The 17,144-nt window shown below is 41.7% G+C and overlaps 1 protein-coding gene and 1 non-coding gene across 2 annotated transcripts in view; one reads left to right on the top strand and one right to left on the bottom strand.

The window, feature by feature from the left end:
• The window catches only part of LOC127525947 (uncharacterized), a 244,709-nt gene that overhangs the window by 143,283 nt on the left and 84,282 nt on the right, over nt 1-17,144 (bottom strand). The gene's annotated exons all lie outside the window — the stretch shown is intronic.
• LOC114666299 (5S ribosomal RNA) lies at nt 13,209-13,327 on the top strand. Its single transcript, XR_003718557.1, has one exon. It is a non-coding gene; the product is annotated as a 5S ribosomal RNA (ribosomal RNA).

Below are 17,144 nucleotides of genomic sequence, written 5' to 3'. Positions count from 1 at the left end.
ATATTGCTACAGGTTAATTACAATCAGATGCATTACACTAATAAACAATATGCAGTTAATTTCAGTGTATTTATAAAGCCGCGTCAGGAATGTGGAGCTAAGAAAGAAAGGATGAGCACACAGGAACAGTAGTTTCACCATTCTGTGGACCATTATATTGTTACAGGTTAATTACAATCAGATGCATTAAATTTATGAACGATATGCGGTTAATTTCAGTGTATTTGATAAAGCCGCCGCCGTGGATGTGGATCTAAGAAAGGGTGACCACACAGGAACAGTAGCACTGCTTTGACGCTGGGTGCCGCCAGTCTGCAAAACCAAGTGGAGAAATTGCGTACGCCAAGGTATGAGTTACCGTGGAAATGTGCGTGGCTTTACGCCAAGTTTAGGTTTTATACAACGCGATTTGAGCGTGGAAAGGTTCGTACGCAACATTTCTGTGCGTACGCACCATTTATACATGAGGCCCCAGGACCCTGATAATCAGATTATTTCTTTGCAGAGTGCAGCCACGGACAGAGAAAAGAGAAAATGGTCCAAAGAAGGGTCCCTATCGGATGGAGTCTGGACCCATAGGCAAACTAACACACCTTTCCTCCCAAAAGCTTCCTTCCCAGGTATGGCAAAAATCGCCCATGGCCTAGATCATGCTGGAAAAGACACCATAGTTCAAGATGTTGAAAAACATTGGGAAGCTGTAGGTTTCTCTACATATGCAGAGCAGTTCTGCAGGCGCTGTGCATTATGTCAGAAGTTTAATGTAGGAAAGGGCACCCAGGTAAGTCCCGCCGTTACACCTAACCCAATGGGTCCGTCTGAACATCTCCAAATGGATTTCATTGAACTAACACCGTCTAAAGGTTACCGTTATTGTCTAGTAATTGTTGATGTGTTCTCCCAATGGGTAGAAGCTTTCCCTTCCAAACACAATGACACTAAAACTGTAGCCAAAGCTTTAATCAAAGAAATCATTCCTAGGTGGGGCATACCCCAGAAATTGCAAACTGATAATGGCACTCATTTTGTGAACTCCGTTATAAATGAATTGACTACTTGGCTCCAGATAAATGTACATCATTATTGCAAATACCACCCTCAGAGTGGAGGTATTGTGGAACGGTGCAATGGCACCCTAAAATCTAAATTAGCAAAAAATCTGTGAACAGACAAATTTGCCCTGGCCGGACGTTTTGCCTCTGGCCCTAATGGGATTAAGGGGAAGAACACACCGGCAATTAGGACTGTCGCCGTTTGAAATTCTGACCAGACGACCCATTGGCTCCAGCAGACCCCCATGACCCTGTAATTAGGATATAGCGGACTGGATAATGGATGGATGGATATTCTTGAATAAAAGTGCACAAGTTTGTTTAATATTTGGACTAAAGTCTTCACACATTATACAATTCACATCATTATTAGTATAACATGGAAAAAGTTTCTGCTTAAGGTATGTGTTCAGCATTTCTTGCCACACATTTCCTTTCATCCTATGCTTACACAAATCGTTGTAGATATGGAACACACATGAAATGTATGTATTCCAAATAACGATTGTAAGAGAGAGCCAGGTGCTCAACCCGGCCAGGACGCCCCTGAGATGGAAGGATGGGGTAAGGCAGCTACTTGTGGACACTGCCTCCCCCAAAACACTAGATGGCAGCTTCCCTGGAGTGTAGCAGTGCCCCGGATTCCGGCAGGGCATTCTGGGACTTGAAGTTCAGTTTCTCAGCCCTGCTGGGTACTGTGGATGCTGCCAGGAAATGCTACAGGGGGACCTGTGGAATCATGCTTCCCCCATAGCACAAAAGTACTAATGAGTTATGGGGATGGAAATCCAGAAGTACTTTCGGGCTGAAGAAAACTTCTCTATCTGACTGGAAAGTGCTGGCAAGTCACGTGGGTGGAAGGATAGAAGCACTTCCAGGTCGGGCACTATTTAAAGGACTTGGGAACCCAGCAAACGAGCCAGACGGGTGGAGGTGGACAAAGCTTGCTGGGAGGTGTGGAGGAGGAAGATATTTTAGATTATTGTAACTGCTCGCCTGTTTAATGTGGCTGTGGTGCATGGGGAGAACTGTTTCAAAAGAAAGAAATTAAAAATACTTCTTTGTGCTTTTACTCTGTGTTCCGAGTGTCTCTCTGTTGGTTTTAACACTAGAATTACCAAAGCCTATGAAAAAACTTGTAAATCTGTCCCACCTTAAATCCCTTCGTACCTCTCCTTTAGAGTCTTTTGTCTTGTAAATGTGTCAATCAACACAAACAGCAAGCAGCCTACTATCACATCCCCCCACCGCCGTACAAAGTTGTCAACTCAAGTCTGTTTACCTGCATGTCAGAGTAAATACTATATCATTATTTGGAACACATGCATTTCATGTGTGTTCTGTGTTTACAAAAATCTATGTAAACACATTGTTAAAACAGAAACGTTTTTCACATTTTAGTAATAATTGTCAAAATTTTGACATGAAGCGTATAATGTGTGAAACCTGAAGTCCAAATATCAAATAAAAACTTTCACAAAAGTATACAAGTATAACAAAACAAATACGCTGTTTTTCAAGAATATAACTGCAGAAAAAGAACCCACGTTAGGGTGCGACATTGACACATCTATACTAATAAAAGGCAAAGCCCTCACTGACTGACTGACTGACTGACTCATCACTAATTCTCCAACTTCCCGTGTAGGTGGAAGGCTGAAATTTGGCAGGCTCATTCCTTACAGCTTACTTACAAAAGTTAGGCAGGTTTCATTTCGAAATTCAAAGTGTAACGGTCACAACTGGAACCTCTTTTTTGTCCATATACTGTAATGGACTGCAGCTCGCTGGCCGTGGGAAGCGGAGTTGCGTATCGTGTCATTACGCCTCCCACGTAATCACGTGAACTGACTGTGAACGCAGTACGTAGAAAACAAGGAAGAGCCCCAAAGAGCGCTGAAGAAAACATTCATTACACAATTGAGAAGGCAGCAAAACAATAAGAAGTGAGCGAGTGACGCATACAAGCATATTCATAAGTGCAGCTACTGCGGAAACAAGCTTGCACAACTTGGTCATATTACAACCGGAGTGCTGAACTGACAAAGAGAACTATAACAATCGTAATAAACGAACAATAAAACAGTGGAGAACCCGTGGATTAAATAAAAAGGCTGCTTCCTTGGCGAAGCAAGGAAAAAGGATGGCCTTATATGGCATTCGTTTATAAAACAGCGGAGAAGCTGTGTAAAGACTGCTTCACAAAAAAAACAGCAGAGCGCCTTATATGAGCAGGCAGTCAGCTAAAGAAGGGAATCAATAAATAACTATAATCGTAATAAACGAACAAAAAATAGCGGAGAATCCGCGGATTACATAAAGGAAATGGGTACCTGAACAGAACAGTGAGTCTCAAATACCTACACAATAACTATAACAATCGTAATAAATGAACAATAAAACAATACAGAACCGCTAAGCAAGGAGAAAGGACGGCCTTACATGGCGTTCGTTTATAAAACAGCGGACAGGCTGTGTAAAGGCAGCGTCACAAAAAAATAGATCCTTAATAAATTGTTATTGGTATATTTTCCCTCAATTTAAAAAGGTTTTCTTTTCTTCTTAATTAAAATTTAAAAGCAATACTTCACCGCTGCGAAGCGCGGGAATTTGGCTATATGCAGTGAGTGTGTACGCCTGATGAGCCCAGAATTAGGGCGAAACACGTGTCATGTACTCTTTGCATTATTTGACAGTAAACTATTTTCAACCATTCTGTGATCTGCTTCTGAGGGCACCGTGGCAGATGTTAGCTGACTTGCTGGCCAACCACAAGCGTTACCTGGTAGGTAACCACACATACAATCAGATTGTGATTCAGACTATGAATGCCGTGAATGTAATTACCCCGATCTACATGCTGTCAAATAAATGAACCACACGCCGTGGCGCAATGTTAGGGGCTTCGCCTCTAGCGCTGACGTCCGAGGTTCGATTCCCGTAAGGGAGTGCAGTGAGTGTGCACGCCTGATGAGCCCAGAATTAGGGCGAAACACGTGTCGCGTACTCTTTGCATTATTTGACAGTAAACTATTTTCAACCATTCTATGATCTGCTTCTCACAACTGAGGGCACCGTGGCAGATGTTAGCTGACTTGCTGGCCAACCACAAGCATTACCTGGTAGATAACCACCCATACAATCACATTGTGATGCAGACTACGAATGCCGTGAATGTAATTACCCCGATCTACATGCTGTCAAATAAACGAACCACACGCCGTGGCGCAATGTTAGGGGCTTTGCCTCTAGCGCTGACGTCCGAGGTTCGATTCCCGTAAGGGAGTGCAGTGAGTGTGTACGCCTGATGAGCCCAGAATTAGGGCGAAACGTGAGTCGTGTACTCTTTGCATTATTTGACAGTAAACTATTTTCAACCATTCTATGATCTGCTTCTCACAACTGAAAGCACAGTGGCGGATGTTAGCTGACTTGCTGGCCAACCATAAGCGTTACCTGGTAGGTAACCACCCATACAATCAGATTGTGATTCAGACTACAAATGCTGTGAAAATATATATATATATATATATATATATATATATATATATATATATATATATATATATATATATATATATATATATATATATTGTAGCAGATAAGCGTGTTGTCCACCTCTCGAACCCTCAGGTACCACTCTTGAGACCAGGTGAAAGTATAATAATAATTCTTTTTATTACTATACGGTGCACAAAGCACTCTCCACACCACACTCACTAACACAATACTCTCTCTATAATACTCCTCCTCTCCCAGACACGTCGCCACCCTACCTCCCAGCTCAGTTCAATCTTCTGGGCTTCCTAGAGTCCTTTTATAGACCCTGACCCGGAAGTGGCTCCAAGCCAAACCCACAAGTCAGTTTTCCTTCCGGGTCAGGGCAAAGTCCTTTTCTTCATCCCGGGAGCACATCGCTTCTTCCCGTCACGTGACTGGGATGCACTCCCGGGTTAAAGGGCATGCCAGAGCCCACTAGCCCCCCTACAGCGACTCCTGGCGGCCCCCAAGATATCCAGCAGGGCTGTGTCAAAACACTGCACAGTCCATGAGGCCCTGCTGGAACTCGGGGCGCAAATATGCTGTCCGGAGGGCTCCTCCTAGCGGCCTGGGGGTGACGACCGGAGTCCATAGCCGGTCGTCTGTCACAATATATATATATATATATGTATATGTAGATATGTATATATATATATATATGTGAATGTATGTTTGTATGGATTTATGTATGTCTATATTTATATATATATGTGCATATGTATATATATGTGTATATATATGTAGATATGTATATATTTATGTGTATATATATGTACATATGTATATATATATGTATATGTGGATGTGTATATGTATGTATATATATGTATATGTAGATATGTGTATATGTAGATAAGTATATATATGTATATATGTATATGTATATATATGTTTACATAACCTCTTTAACACACTACTTCTCCGCTGCGAAGCGCGGGTATTTTGCTAGTCTTTAATATAATTGCTATGGTGGCATAACGGTAAGAACTGCTGAATGTATAATCTGCAGTTAAATTCTTGAATAAAAGCGTACTTGTTTTGTTATACTTGTACCTTTTGTGAAAGGGTTTATTTGATATTTGGATTTCAGGCTTCACACATTATACACTTCATCTCCACATTTTGTCAATTATTACTAAAACATGAAAAATGTTTCTGTTTTAACGATGTGTTTACATAAAGTGTTGTAGACACGGAGCACACATGAAATGCATGGGTTCCAAATAACGATATAGAATTTACTCTATGAAACTCTAAGCAACTGACACGCAGGTAAACAGACATGAGCTGACAACTTTGTACGGCGGTGGGGGGATGTGATAGCAAGCTACTTGTTCCTTATCGCCACATTTAAAAGACAAAAGACGCAAACGGAGAGGTGTCAAGGGATTTAAGGTGGGACGGATTTACAAGTTTTTTCGTAGGCTTTGGTAATTCTAGTATTAAAGGGGCAACAGCGACCACTAGCATCCACACGATATATTATTTACACCATACAACTCCAGTCACCTCACTTCCAGATAAAGAGACCTGAGCTTGGTAGGGGGCATGGGATAGCATGCTGCTTGCACTGATTAACACATTTGCGAAACAAAAGACGCTGATGGAGAGGTGTGAAGGAATTTAAGGTGGACCCTTAAGTTTTTTCTTAGGCTTCAGGGATTCTAGTGTTAAATGGTTTGATATATTTCAGTCTAATGATAGTGTGAAGAAATATGAAACGGGTGAGACATGCTGTAAAATGGACTTTGACATTCAGCGTGGCATCAATTGGTAGTATTAAAAACTTCAGACAGGATTGCTCACCAAATTCCGCATCAAGATTTATCATTTATCACCCATATAAAATAGAAACAGTGCATAAAATTTTAGGAATAATTTAGTTACATAACTCAGCATTTTGTACTCTTAATCAAATTGTTAAATGAAAATCAGCATGTGCTGAACAGTTTGCAAATTTTTTCAGAATGGATGCTCATGTGAAAAATGTTAAAAACAAAATATTAGTTAAGACTGCGATGATGGTAGTCTCACCGCACCTCAATTTCAGTAGGTCATGTGTATGGTTTTAGTAGCAGAAGATGGGGAAAGTACTTAGTGTTGTGTGCTCTAGCACTAAGCATAGAGAATGCCCTAAATATTGTCAAAACACAGTACAGTAATCCCTCCTCCATCGCGGGGGTTGCGTTCCAGAGCCACCCGCGAAATAAGAAAATCCGCGAAGTAGAAACCATATGTTTATATGGTTATTTTTATATTGTCATGCTTGGGTCACAGATTTGCGCAGAAACACAGGAGGTTGTAGAGAGACAGGAACGTTATTCAAACACTGCAAACAAACATTTGTCTCTTTTTCAAAAGTTTAAACTGTGCTCCATGACAAGACAGAGATGACAGTTCTGTCTCACAATTAAAAGAATGCAAACATATCTTCCTCTTCAAAGGAGTGCGCGTCAGGAGCACAGACTGTCAGAAAGACAGAGGAAAGCAAACAAATCAATAGGGCTGTTTGGCTTTTAAGTATGCGAAGCACTGCCGGTACAAAGCTGTTGAAGGCGGCAGCTCACACCCCCTCCGTCAGGAGCAGGGAGAGAGAGAGAGAGAGAGACAGAGAAAAACAAACAGTCAAAAATCAATACGTGCCCTTTGAGCTTTTAAGTATGCGAAGCACAGTGCAGCATGTCGCTTCAGGAAGCAGCTGCACAGAAGATAGCAATGTGAAGATAATCTTTCAGCATTTTTAGACGAGCGTCCGTATCGAGGTGTGCGAACAGCCCCCCTGCTCACACCCCCTACGTCAGGATCCGAGAAAGTCAGCGCAAGAGAGAGAGAGAGAGAAAAGTAAGTTGGGTAGCTTCTCAGCCATCTGCCAATAACGTCCCTTGTATGAAATCAACTGGGCAAACCAACTGAGGAAGCATGTACCAGAAATTAAAAGACCCATTGTCCGCAGAAATCCGCGAACCAGCAAAAAATCTGCGATATATATTTAAATATGCTTACATATAAAATCCGCGATAGAGTGAAGCCGCGAAAGGTGAAGCGCGATATAGCGAGGGATCACTGTAATTACATTTAAAGTGAATAAAGAAAAAATAAACATATAGCCTGCGGTGGGCTGGCGCCCTGCCCGGGGTTTGTTTCCTGCCTTGCGCCCTGTGTTGGCTGGGATTTGCTCCAGCAGACCCCCGTGACCCTGTAGTTTGGATATAAAGGGTTGCATAATGGATGGATGGATGGATAAATATATAGCTCTATCAGCAGGCAGCCTTTTGGAGTTTCAGTTCTTTGCCATTTTTAGACGTAGCCTTGTGCCCTGACTGTTTCACTTAAAATGGTCCACCCTAAGCACAATCATCAACAAGCATTATTGTTTCATTTTTATATTATTAGTATTGGTTATTGTTAGATATACAACTGTAGCCACACAGATTGAGTGAGGAATACTCTGTTTCCTTGCCTTATGATGTCTGTACTGCATCAGGGTTACTTGTATGATTTCAGAAAGTTTAAGTAGCATAACTGCATTACCTTGAAAATCCACCAGGCAGAGGTAGATATATTTTAAATGGCACACATTGCACACTACCAGTAAAAATCCAGCAGGTGGAACAGTGAAAGGTTGAAATTGCATCTAATGACAATAAACCAGGTCTGGACTCAGTGACAAGTCTTTTCTTAAATTATGGAATTTAGGTTTGACATGCATGTAAACGTGCATGTAAAAAAAAAAAAAAAAAAAATTTTGTACTAACTTACTATTTTCTTCTAGCAGGATTTTGTATACAACTTGGTCAGCGGTAACTTGTTTAATGACAGTAGATTTAATCCTAGCCTTAAAGACTGAAGAACAGTCGTAGACTACTAAGCACTGTTGTAAGTCGCTCTGGATAAGAGCGTCTGCTAAATGATGTAAATGTAAATGTAAATGTAAATGTAAACGTGATTTGTGCTTTTCAGGCTTATACCCTCAGAGAAAATTTTAAGTAAATTCCTTTGGTAGAAAATAATAATAATACCTATTTTTAATTGTGCCATTCAAACCATTCATGGTTACATTAAAAGATGAAGCCATAAAATTGGATTAACAAAGTATATCAAAATCAAAATATTAAAAAAAAAATAGTACAAGCGCTTTAGATAAACATTCCATGAAAATATAAACAACTGAATTCTATCCTTTTGGAAATGTATCATGCATCTAAATGTTACTTTCTAATGTTTTATCTTTTTCTCCATACTGGATTAAATTTTTGTGGAAGAAAATTTAAGACATACAGGCACCCCTCCCACTATAATGCCCCGATTTAAGCAATAAAACACAGGCAGGAGAAAGCGTCAATCGTTATTCTTTATCTATGTCTTCGAAGAGGTAACAAGTATATTGCATGTTAGTCACATGTTAGTCACATTGCTACAAGGGAAAAAATGTCCTCAGCGCTATATGTATACAATTCATTGATAAGGTCACTATTTTTTAAATGATGGTCACACCTAGTTGCTAACAGGACATGGCAGTTTTTGATACCTTATGACCACAATTTGATTATGGGTTCTATTTAACTCTTACACTCCTCCCTTTGACCCGAAACGGTTCACTTTTCTTACATATAATCGATATTAGTAATATGAGAAAGAAAAGCTTCAGAATCATTACGATCATTCAGAGAAGGGGCAGTTGGATTTGTAGGGGAAACTCCAAGGACCATATTATTTATCATAATGTTGGACATCATTATGGACAACACATTACTAAGGATAGGGAGACAGCAATTTGTTCTTAAAAGCAGTACAGTTCTATTCATCACCAAGTACTGTCAGTCCAGGTGGGATGTTTAATCGCCATAGCCAGTTCTCCCTTCGCACCATGCACCAGGTCGAATTCAGACCACGGTCACAGCATACAAGTCCATAGGATGGTGCATATCATGCACACAATGATTACTGCCTTTATCTTCATGTTTACCTTCCTAAACAGATCTTCTTAGAGTGGGACAGGTGAATGCAAGAATTGGTGTCTTTAACCTTTACAACATGAGGGGTAACCAGAAGGACTTGGTGCGGACCTCACCAGCAGGGTTGGTGCCTGTGCTTTCGCCAAATATCTCAGATCAGAACCCAATCGCCAAGGTGGATTCTCTCATCTGTAGCCCTGATGGTGGGGGCCACTCCCCAGGACTCTTTTAGTTGGGAGTACACACCTTTCAGTGTTCTTTGGAGGACTCTAGTCCTTCTCCTATGTTATGTTTCATGCACACCACACACTTCTACTAACTGTCAGACACTCGCCATTGTTTTGGTTTACACTCTTTCACATTATTCTGTAAACTTCTATCTTTCCTTTATTATACTGATGACCAACAGTCCTTCACTTTCTGTCCGGTCCAATACTTGAACCGCAATAATATATTCCATTATTATCACTAATGGAACAAACTTCAGCAGGTTAAAATGTAAGTTTATTCTCGCTTCTCAGACTCCAGCTACCTATTCCATCCTCAGTAAACTTTCTTTATTGAAACATACGCGTTGGCCAACCGCAATGCATACACTCGCCCTTTCACACCACCCAGGTTTATTTTAAACTGTTATCCCGGCCTTTTCCTACCGTTCATATTATCCCGATCACGTCTAATTGGAACCCACACCTATTTTAAATACATCCAAATATCAAATTTAGCTCAATGTTGTTATTCCTAGGTACCTATATTAATTCCGGAAGGCATTTTTCAAAGTCACACACCGTTCCTTTCACATCAAACTTTGAATATCACCCTTAAATCACAACACACATATATTTATTTATCTTGTCTTATTTACAGTATATCTATCTCTCTCTATATATATGCATAAAAATACACAAATATATATATATATATATATATATATATATATATATATATATATATATATATATATATATATATATATATATGTGTGTGTGTGTATATTTTATTTACCTATTTATTTCACACAATGCCGGCTTAGCATAACCTCATTTCTATACACATATACATTTTTTTTATATAGATATATATCCCTTGAGCTACGATCTTTACCTCTGTCTAGCCACCGACAGGGGATTGAATCCGATACTGGTCCTGTCTGGCCACCGATAGGAGCCTGGATTCTTTTACTCAGCTGAGTTTTTTTTTTTTTTATTGTATTCCCCCTTGTGCACGACCGATAAAGAAAAAAAAAAAAACCCTATCATAAACTTTATATAATACTAGCCAACCCGCGGCGTAGCATACGCTGCATAATTATGTTTTGATGGGTGAACACTTCCTGAAAGACACAGTTGTCCAAATGGGGTGGGTTTGAGGATACGACTGTAGGTGAATGAAAAGATGGAACTCTGGAGAGGGCAACATACAATTGTCCGTGACTGACAATTGGAGGACCGCCGTCACACGCTCATTCAGCGATTCACATCCGCAACAAACAAACTGTTTTACACGCTGCACACAGTGACTCACATCCGCGACAAACATGATTTTTCTTAGATGGTCCTGTCGTGTCCACCCTCGCACTCGAAGCATACACACTGCCTGGTCATGTGCCCGCTCGCAAGAGCAACTCACAGAGACCTGCCCACCAACTGTAAGACCATGGGATACCCCTCGCAAACTGTTTTACACGCTGCATACAGTGATTCACATCGAAGCATACACACTGCCTGGTCATGTGCCCGGTCGCAAGAGCAACTCACGGAGACTTGCCCACCAACTGTAAGACCATGGGATACCTCTCGTAAACTGTTTTACACACTGCATACAGCGATTCACATCCGCGACAAACATGCCTCTTCTTAGATGGTCCTGCCACATCCACCCTCGTTCTCGAAGCATACACACTGCCTGGTCATGTGCCTGCTCGCAAGTGCAACTCACGGAGACTTGCGCACCAACTCTAAGACCATGGCGTGTAAAACAGTTTGCGATGGTGGACGTGGTTGTGCGTCGTAATCAAAAAGAATAATGAAAAGTCAATGTGGCTCAGAGGTGCATGTGGAGTGTAGCAGAGAAAACGCGAATGACGCCCTGTTTTGTGAGTTGCTGCATCCGAGTTGGTGGGCGTGGATCTGCGAGTTGTTGTCGTATCCAATGACGCCATGTTTTGTGAGTTGCTGCGTCCGAGTTGGTGGGCGTGGCTCTACGAGTAGTCGTTGTATTCAATGGTCTTAGAGTTGGTGGGCGTGGCTCCGTCCTGCGTGCTCCATGGGTGTCTTGCTCGCTGGCGGCTTAGTGAATTATATATATAGATATAGATTGAACTTTCTCCTACCTGACCGTGGGTTCGAATCTCCTCAACACGGACTCCGGAGTCCCTGTATCTTTGGTCCCAGCAGTGGACCAGGAACAGGCCAGTCCTAAAGTTTGCCGGATCTGGTCTCACCAGACGGTAACTATTTTCTGGCCTCTTCTTCTTGAGGTTCCAGGTCCGAGTGGGCCCCTCACCAGGTGAACCTCGGAGCCCCACGTTAAGGTGCCAAAAACTGTGGAAGAAAATTTAATACATACAGGCACCCCACTATAATGCCCTGATTTAAGCAATAAAACACAGGCAGGAGAAAGCATCAATCGTTATTCTTTATCTAAATCTTTGAAGAGGTGACAAGTGCATTACATGTTAGTCACATGTTAGTCACATTGCTACAAGGGAAAAAATGTCCTCAGTGCTATATTTATACAATTCATTGATTAGGTCACTATTCTTTAAAAGGAATTCATTACAAATTCAGAAAACTTTTAACATGATTGGTTACACCTAGTTGCTAAAAGGACATGGCAGATTTTGATACCTTAGATGACCACAATTTGCTTGACAGTCCTGTTTGTTCAGGATGTACGATGACTTTTTTCCAATTACTTTAAATTATTTAGGTTTACTCAACACAAAAAGTCCAAATACTGACTGATTCCATGGCCAATAGGTCCTCAAAGACAGTCCCTACTGGATATAGTTAGGGTCCCCAAAATCTGTCAGACTTGGGGCCATGGGTTCTAATTTAACTGTTACATTTTCTAAATTAGTTTATCCACAGCAGGGTCACAAGGCAGCTGGAATCTATGGAATCAAGCAATGGGTTCAAAGCATGAACAATCTCTGTTCGGGGCACCAGTCCATCATGAGGTGAACACACATCAGGAGGCCAATTCACCTAACCTGTGGGAGGAAACCCACATACACTTGAAACTTTATGCAGGGACTGCCCAGGTCATAAAACCTGGTCTTCCTGTTGCAAGACAGCGGTGCTTGTTAAAGACTTATGTAGTTGCATGGCATTTGAGACATTTGCTAACTATCTATCACACACCCACTCACATAAATACATATTGTCACAGTGTCCACTTACTCAAACACCCTAGCCCATTCCTAGCTTTCCACCTACTATGGGCAATCACCTGCCTCATTCCACCTGCTGCCTCAGCTGTCCTCTTTTTTCAAAATCAAAATATTGTTACCTTATTTTACAGAAATATGGAAAAGTTTCTACATGTTTTCTGAAATGTTGTGCCTTAACCCAGTTGCTACATGTTTTCTAAAATACTGAGCCTTGTCATGTGTGTAAATGAGAGAATCTTGCCTTGCAAAGTATAGATATGCACACGTATTTACGGCCATACCATCCTGAATATGCCCAATCCCATCCGATCTTGGAAGCTAAGCAAGGTCGGGCTTGGTTAGTACTTGGATGGAAGACCGCCTGGGAATACTGAGTGCTGTAAGATGTCCTGGGTATGATGTTAAACTGCATCTGGCTCTGCAAGCGGTCCTACAACTTGCAGCAAAATCATGGGAGTTGGTGTCAGGATAGGCACTCCAGCCAGCGTAAAAAAAACTTCACACAGCTCCGAGATGACAGAAAGGACTCCTTTTTGCTCTCCGCAGGAATTACTCTGCTGCAGCTGCCCATAGGAAGGCAGCTTGCACCAGGAGGAGGATGGAGGAAAGCCCACAGGAGCCCTATCCTCAGAAGAGTTGAAACCATTGAAAGAGCCAATAGGGTCAGGTCTGTTGAGGATCAGAACTGGTGTGGTGCTGATGCGTAGCTCGCTGCATGGCAGCACTCAGGTCCCAATTTGAGGCGGCCCATCCGGGTAGGCGCATGGAACATCTTGTCTCTCCGGCAAGATGATCATCTCCCTCTGCTGTCGGAGGAGTTGCATAAACTCCACATTTCAGTGGCGGCACTCTCTGAGGTGCGTAGACCGGGGACTGGTCAGATCTATGTAGGTGGATACATCTTTTATTGGTCTGGTCGCTCTGATGGCTGTCGTACTCAGTGAGTAGCTGTTGCTGTAGCGGATTGGTTTCTTCCGATGGTGTCCAATGTCACTTCTTTCAACGAGCATATTATGAGACTCAGATTGCGGCACTCCCTGGGTGCCTTGTCTGTTGTCTCAGTGTATGCTCCAACTGCGGTGAGTGATATCACATTTTATTCGCAACTTCGCTCTGTGGTTGATGGGTGCCCACGAGGTGTCACTCCTCTGGTTATGGGTGACTTCAATGCAGCCACTGGCACTGACAGGGCTGGCTACGAGGATTGTCTCGGTCCCCATGTGTCTGGTGACCGTGGTGAAAGTGGCTCCATGTTCATTGACTCTGCAAAAGGTCAGGGGCTGCGAATCGCTGGATCCTGGTTCCAGTGCCCTGAGCCGCATCATTGGTGAAAGAGATTGATCACATACTTGTGGGCAGACTCTGGAGGCTCTTGCAAAACTGCAGGGTCTACAGAAGTGCCCAGTTTGTAAATTCTGACCACCGACTTGTTGTTGCTACTCTTAGGATCCAGCTTAGGTCCAGTAGGTTACCACCTACTTAAAAAATGAGCTTGAACTTGGCCAGACTCCAAGACCAGCTGTTTCTAATGAGTTTGCGTGAGGAACTTGTGAATTTGGGTGTGACTGCTGATCCTAATCTGATGTGGGAGACCTTCCGTGACAAGACCCTGAAGGTTGCTGAGGGTTGTGTTGGTGTTACCGGTGTTCCCAGAAGGAGATGTTTCATCTCACAATTCACCCTGGATATCATTGAGAGGAGTCGCAGTGCATGGCTCAATGGCAACTCTGGTCTGTACCGGGAACTGAGAAGGACGGCTCTGAGGGCAGATAAAGAAGCGTTTGTTAGAGTAATCTGTGGTCTAGAGACTCATTTCCTGCTTACAGAGGAATCAAAGAATTACGCACATTCGAATCTGCTCCTCAGAGAGTCGTAGTCAGGGTGGCTGATGGAACAGTCCTTACGGATGACACTGCAGTTGTGACACGCTGGGCTGGCTACTTTGAGCAGTTTTTCAGAGCTGATCCTCAGGCTAGGACGTTGGATATCTCTGGGTCCACGATTCTTGAGGCTGATCCTCCAATTAGATGTGAACCACCCAATCTCACTGAGATTGCACAAGTAGTGAACCAGCTGAGGGGACTGTAGTAAGTGTATATGTTTAATATGTCACTGTGCTCTGTAAAAATATTTTATAAATCTACTTTTCTTTCTACTCACATGCACAGCTAATACAAAGCCAGATTTAGCACAGGGGGGGTTGCCAACCGGGATCCCAAGCTGTTTCGTTGTGTGGTGGGTGCGGCAACACACTGTACCAGTGCATGCTCCCCAACTTGACTTGACTTGACTTGATGCTGCAATCGCTTTAGCCAGGCACATTAGTCAGGTCTGATTGATGTTTTCCATTTCCACTAAGTCCCCGCCCCCATCCCCAATATCCCCCACATACCCTAAAGTCACTATATCCACTTATTTGAATACAGAGTCCTGATTCAATAATAATAATAATAATAACAGTGAATTATGAACTTCACAAAATAGCACAATCATGCAGATTGATGATGATGAATGTTATATAGGCAATAGTAATAGAAATAAAGCCACAGGTATTAGTTTTTGTATGGTTTTTAGTAAAACTGTGTCAGGTGACAGTGATGCCAATGTCATCAACAGCAACAATAACAAATATACTGTCTTTGCTGTTCTGGAGCTTCTTTCTGTGCACCGGCTGAAAATGTCCCACTAGGCTCAACACCTTGTCATAATTGGTTGATCTTGTCTCCAATGTCTGTCTTCCCCCAGGAAGCATGTTGTGCTCAAACAGGGCTTGTTTCTTATTTGCCAGCACCACGTTCAGCTCTCTTGGATAATCAGCTTTTACCTATCAATCAGGACGTAGAGGAGAGACTTTATGTGTAGTGTATTGGAACAAACTGAACAGTCGCTGCCATCCTGTTCTACAAATTTGTAACTTTGAAAGTTACTGGGTGTGGACCAGGTTTTTGTTTCAACCCAGTGGCCTAATAAGAAGTACTTATTGCTCAAGTAACACTTCTGTTTCATGTTAGTTGTCTCGCTTGTTAAGATTTTGAACCTATATTGCTTCTTTTAGCCTTAAACAGCTGTATTCTCGGTTGCTCCTTATTAGCAGTAAGATTCAAATGACAAAGGAAAGCAGCAGTTCCCCATTTAGTTTGTTACCATTTACACCTGTGTGTATTTATCATGCACTATTTGGTTTAATTAAATACTTGAAAGAAAAGTGAAGAGAAAAAAGTGAAGGACTGAGAATTACTCCTCCATTTTAGACTGCAAATCATTTGGATGATATCCTTAGAAAGGAAAAAAATATAGGATATGAGAATGACATGACGTGGCTGAGTTAAAGCACTAACAAACCATGAAATTTAATTATTGGCAAGGATTGTTTTCTAATTAAGCAATAGGATTTGATCAAAAACATGCAGCCACTGCGGCCCTCCAGGACTGACTTTGCCCTCCCCTCATCTAGAGGTAAAAGAGCCCAGCCACTGCAAAACTAACACTGTATGACTGTAAACATATACATATCCATGCAGTGTGCAAGTAGAAAAACAAGAAAAACAAGAAAAAGGTATTAGAATCAAGCAAAATTATCTGCCAATATAGTGAGAAAGTTTAACTTGTTAACTTGTTAAATTTTCTAAAAATGAGATTATATATCTTACACATACAAATCTACTCAAGTCAGTTATTCTTAAAATAAAAAAAACAAGATCTATTATTTCTTTTCAAGATTGTCTGGCTTGTTAAGATTTCATTTTTTGCAGTGTACTATAGCATTCTAATGATTACTGAATTATATCTAACATTCAAATTTATGTAACAAAGTCCTCAAGCCAACGAGGGGATCTTCTCATATGAGCTGGAGGAATGTTTCACTATTTCCTATGCTGAGCTTCCTCACACCAGGAAAACTGTGTATATTGGCAGAGGCAGGCACGTAAGGGTTCTACAATGGTGGCAAAATTTGGGATAAACTTATTATACCAAGATGCAAATCCAAGGAATGAACGTAACTTGGTAACATCAGTTGGAGTTGGAGCATGCAGAAGAGCAGCAAGATGCTCCTGATCAGGTTGTATCCCTTGTGCCATAACAGTATGACCCAGAAAACGCAGACTGGCCTGATTAAAATGACATTTTGATTTGTTTAACTGCAGTCCTGCGTCTTTATGCATTTAAGAACTGCTTGAAGTGTCCGATCATGGTTGGCTTGTG

Source organism: Erpetoichthys calabaricus, chromosome 15, assembly GCF_900747795.2.
Source record: "Erpetoichthys calabaricus chromosome 15, fErpCal1.3, whole genome shotgun sequence".
Taxonomy (NCBI): Eukaryota; Metazoa; Chordata; class Cladistia; order Polypteriformes; family Polypteridae; genus Erpetoichthys; species Erpetoichthys calabaricus.
This window is presented reverse-complemented; position numbering and strand designations above follow the sequence as displayed.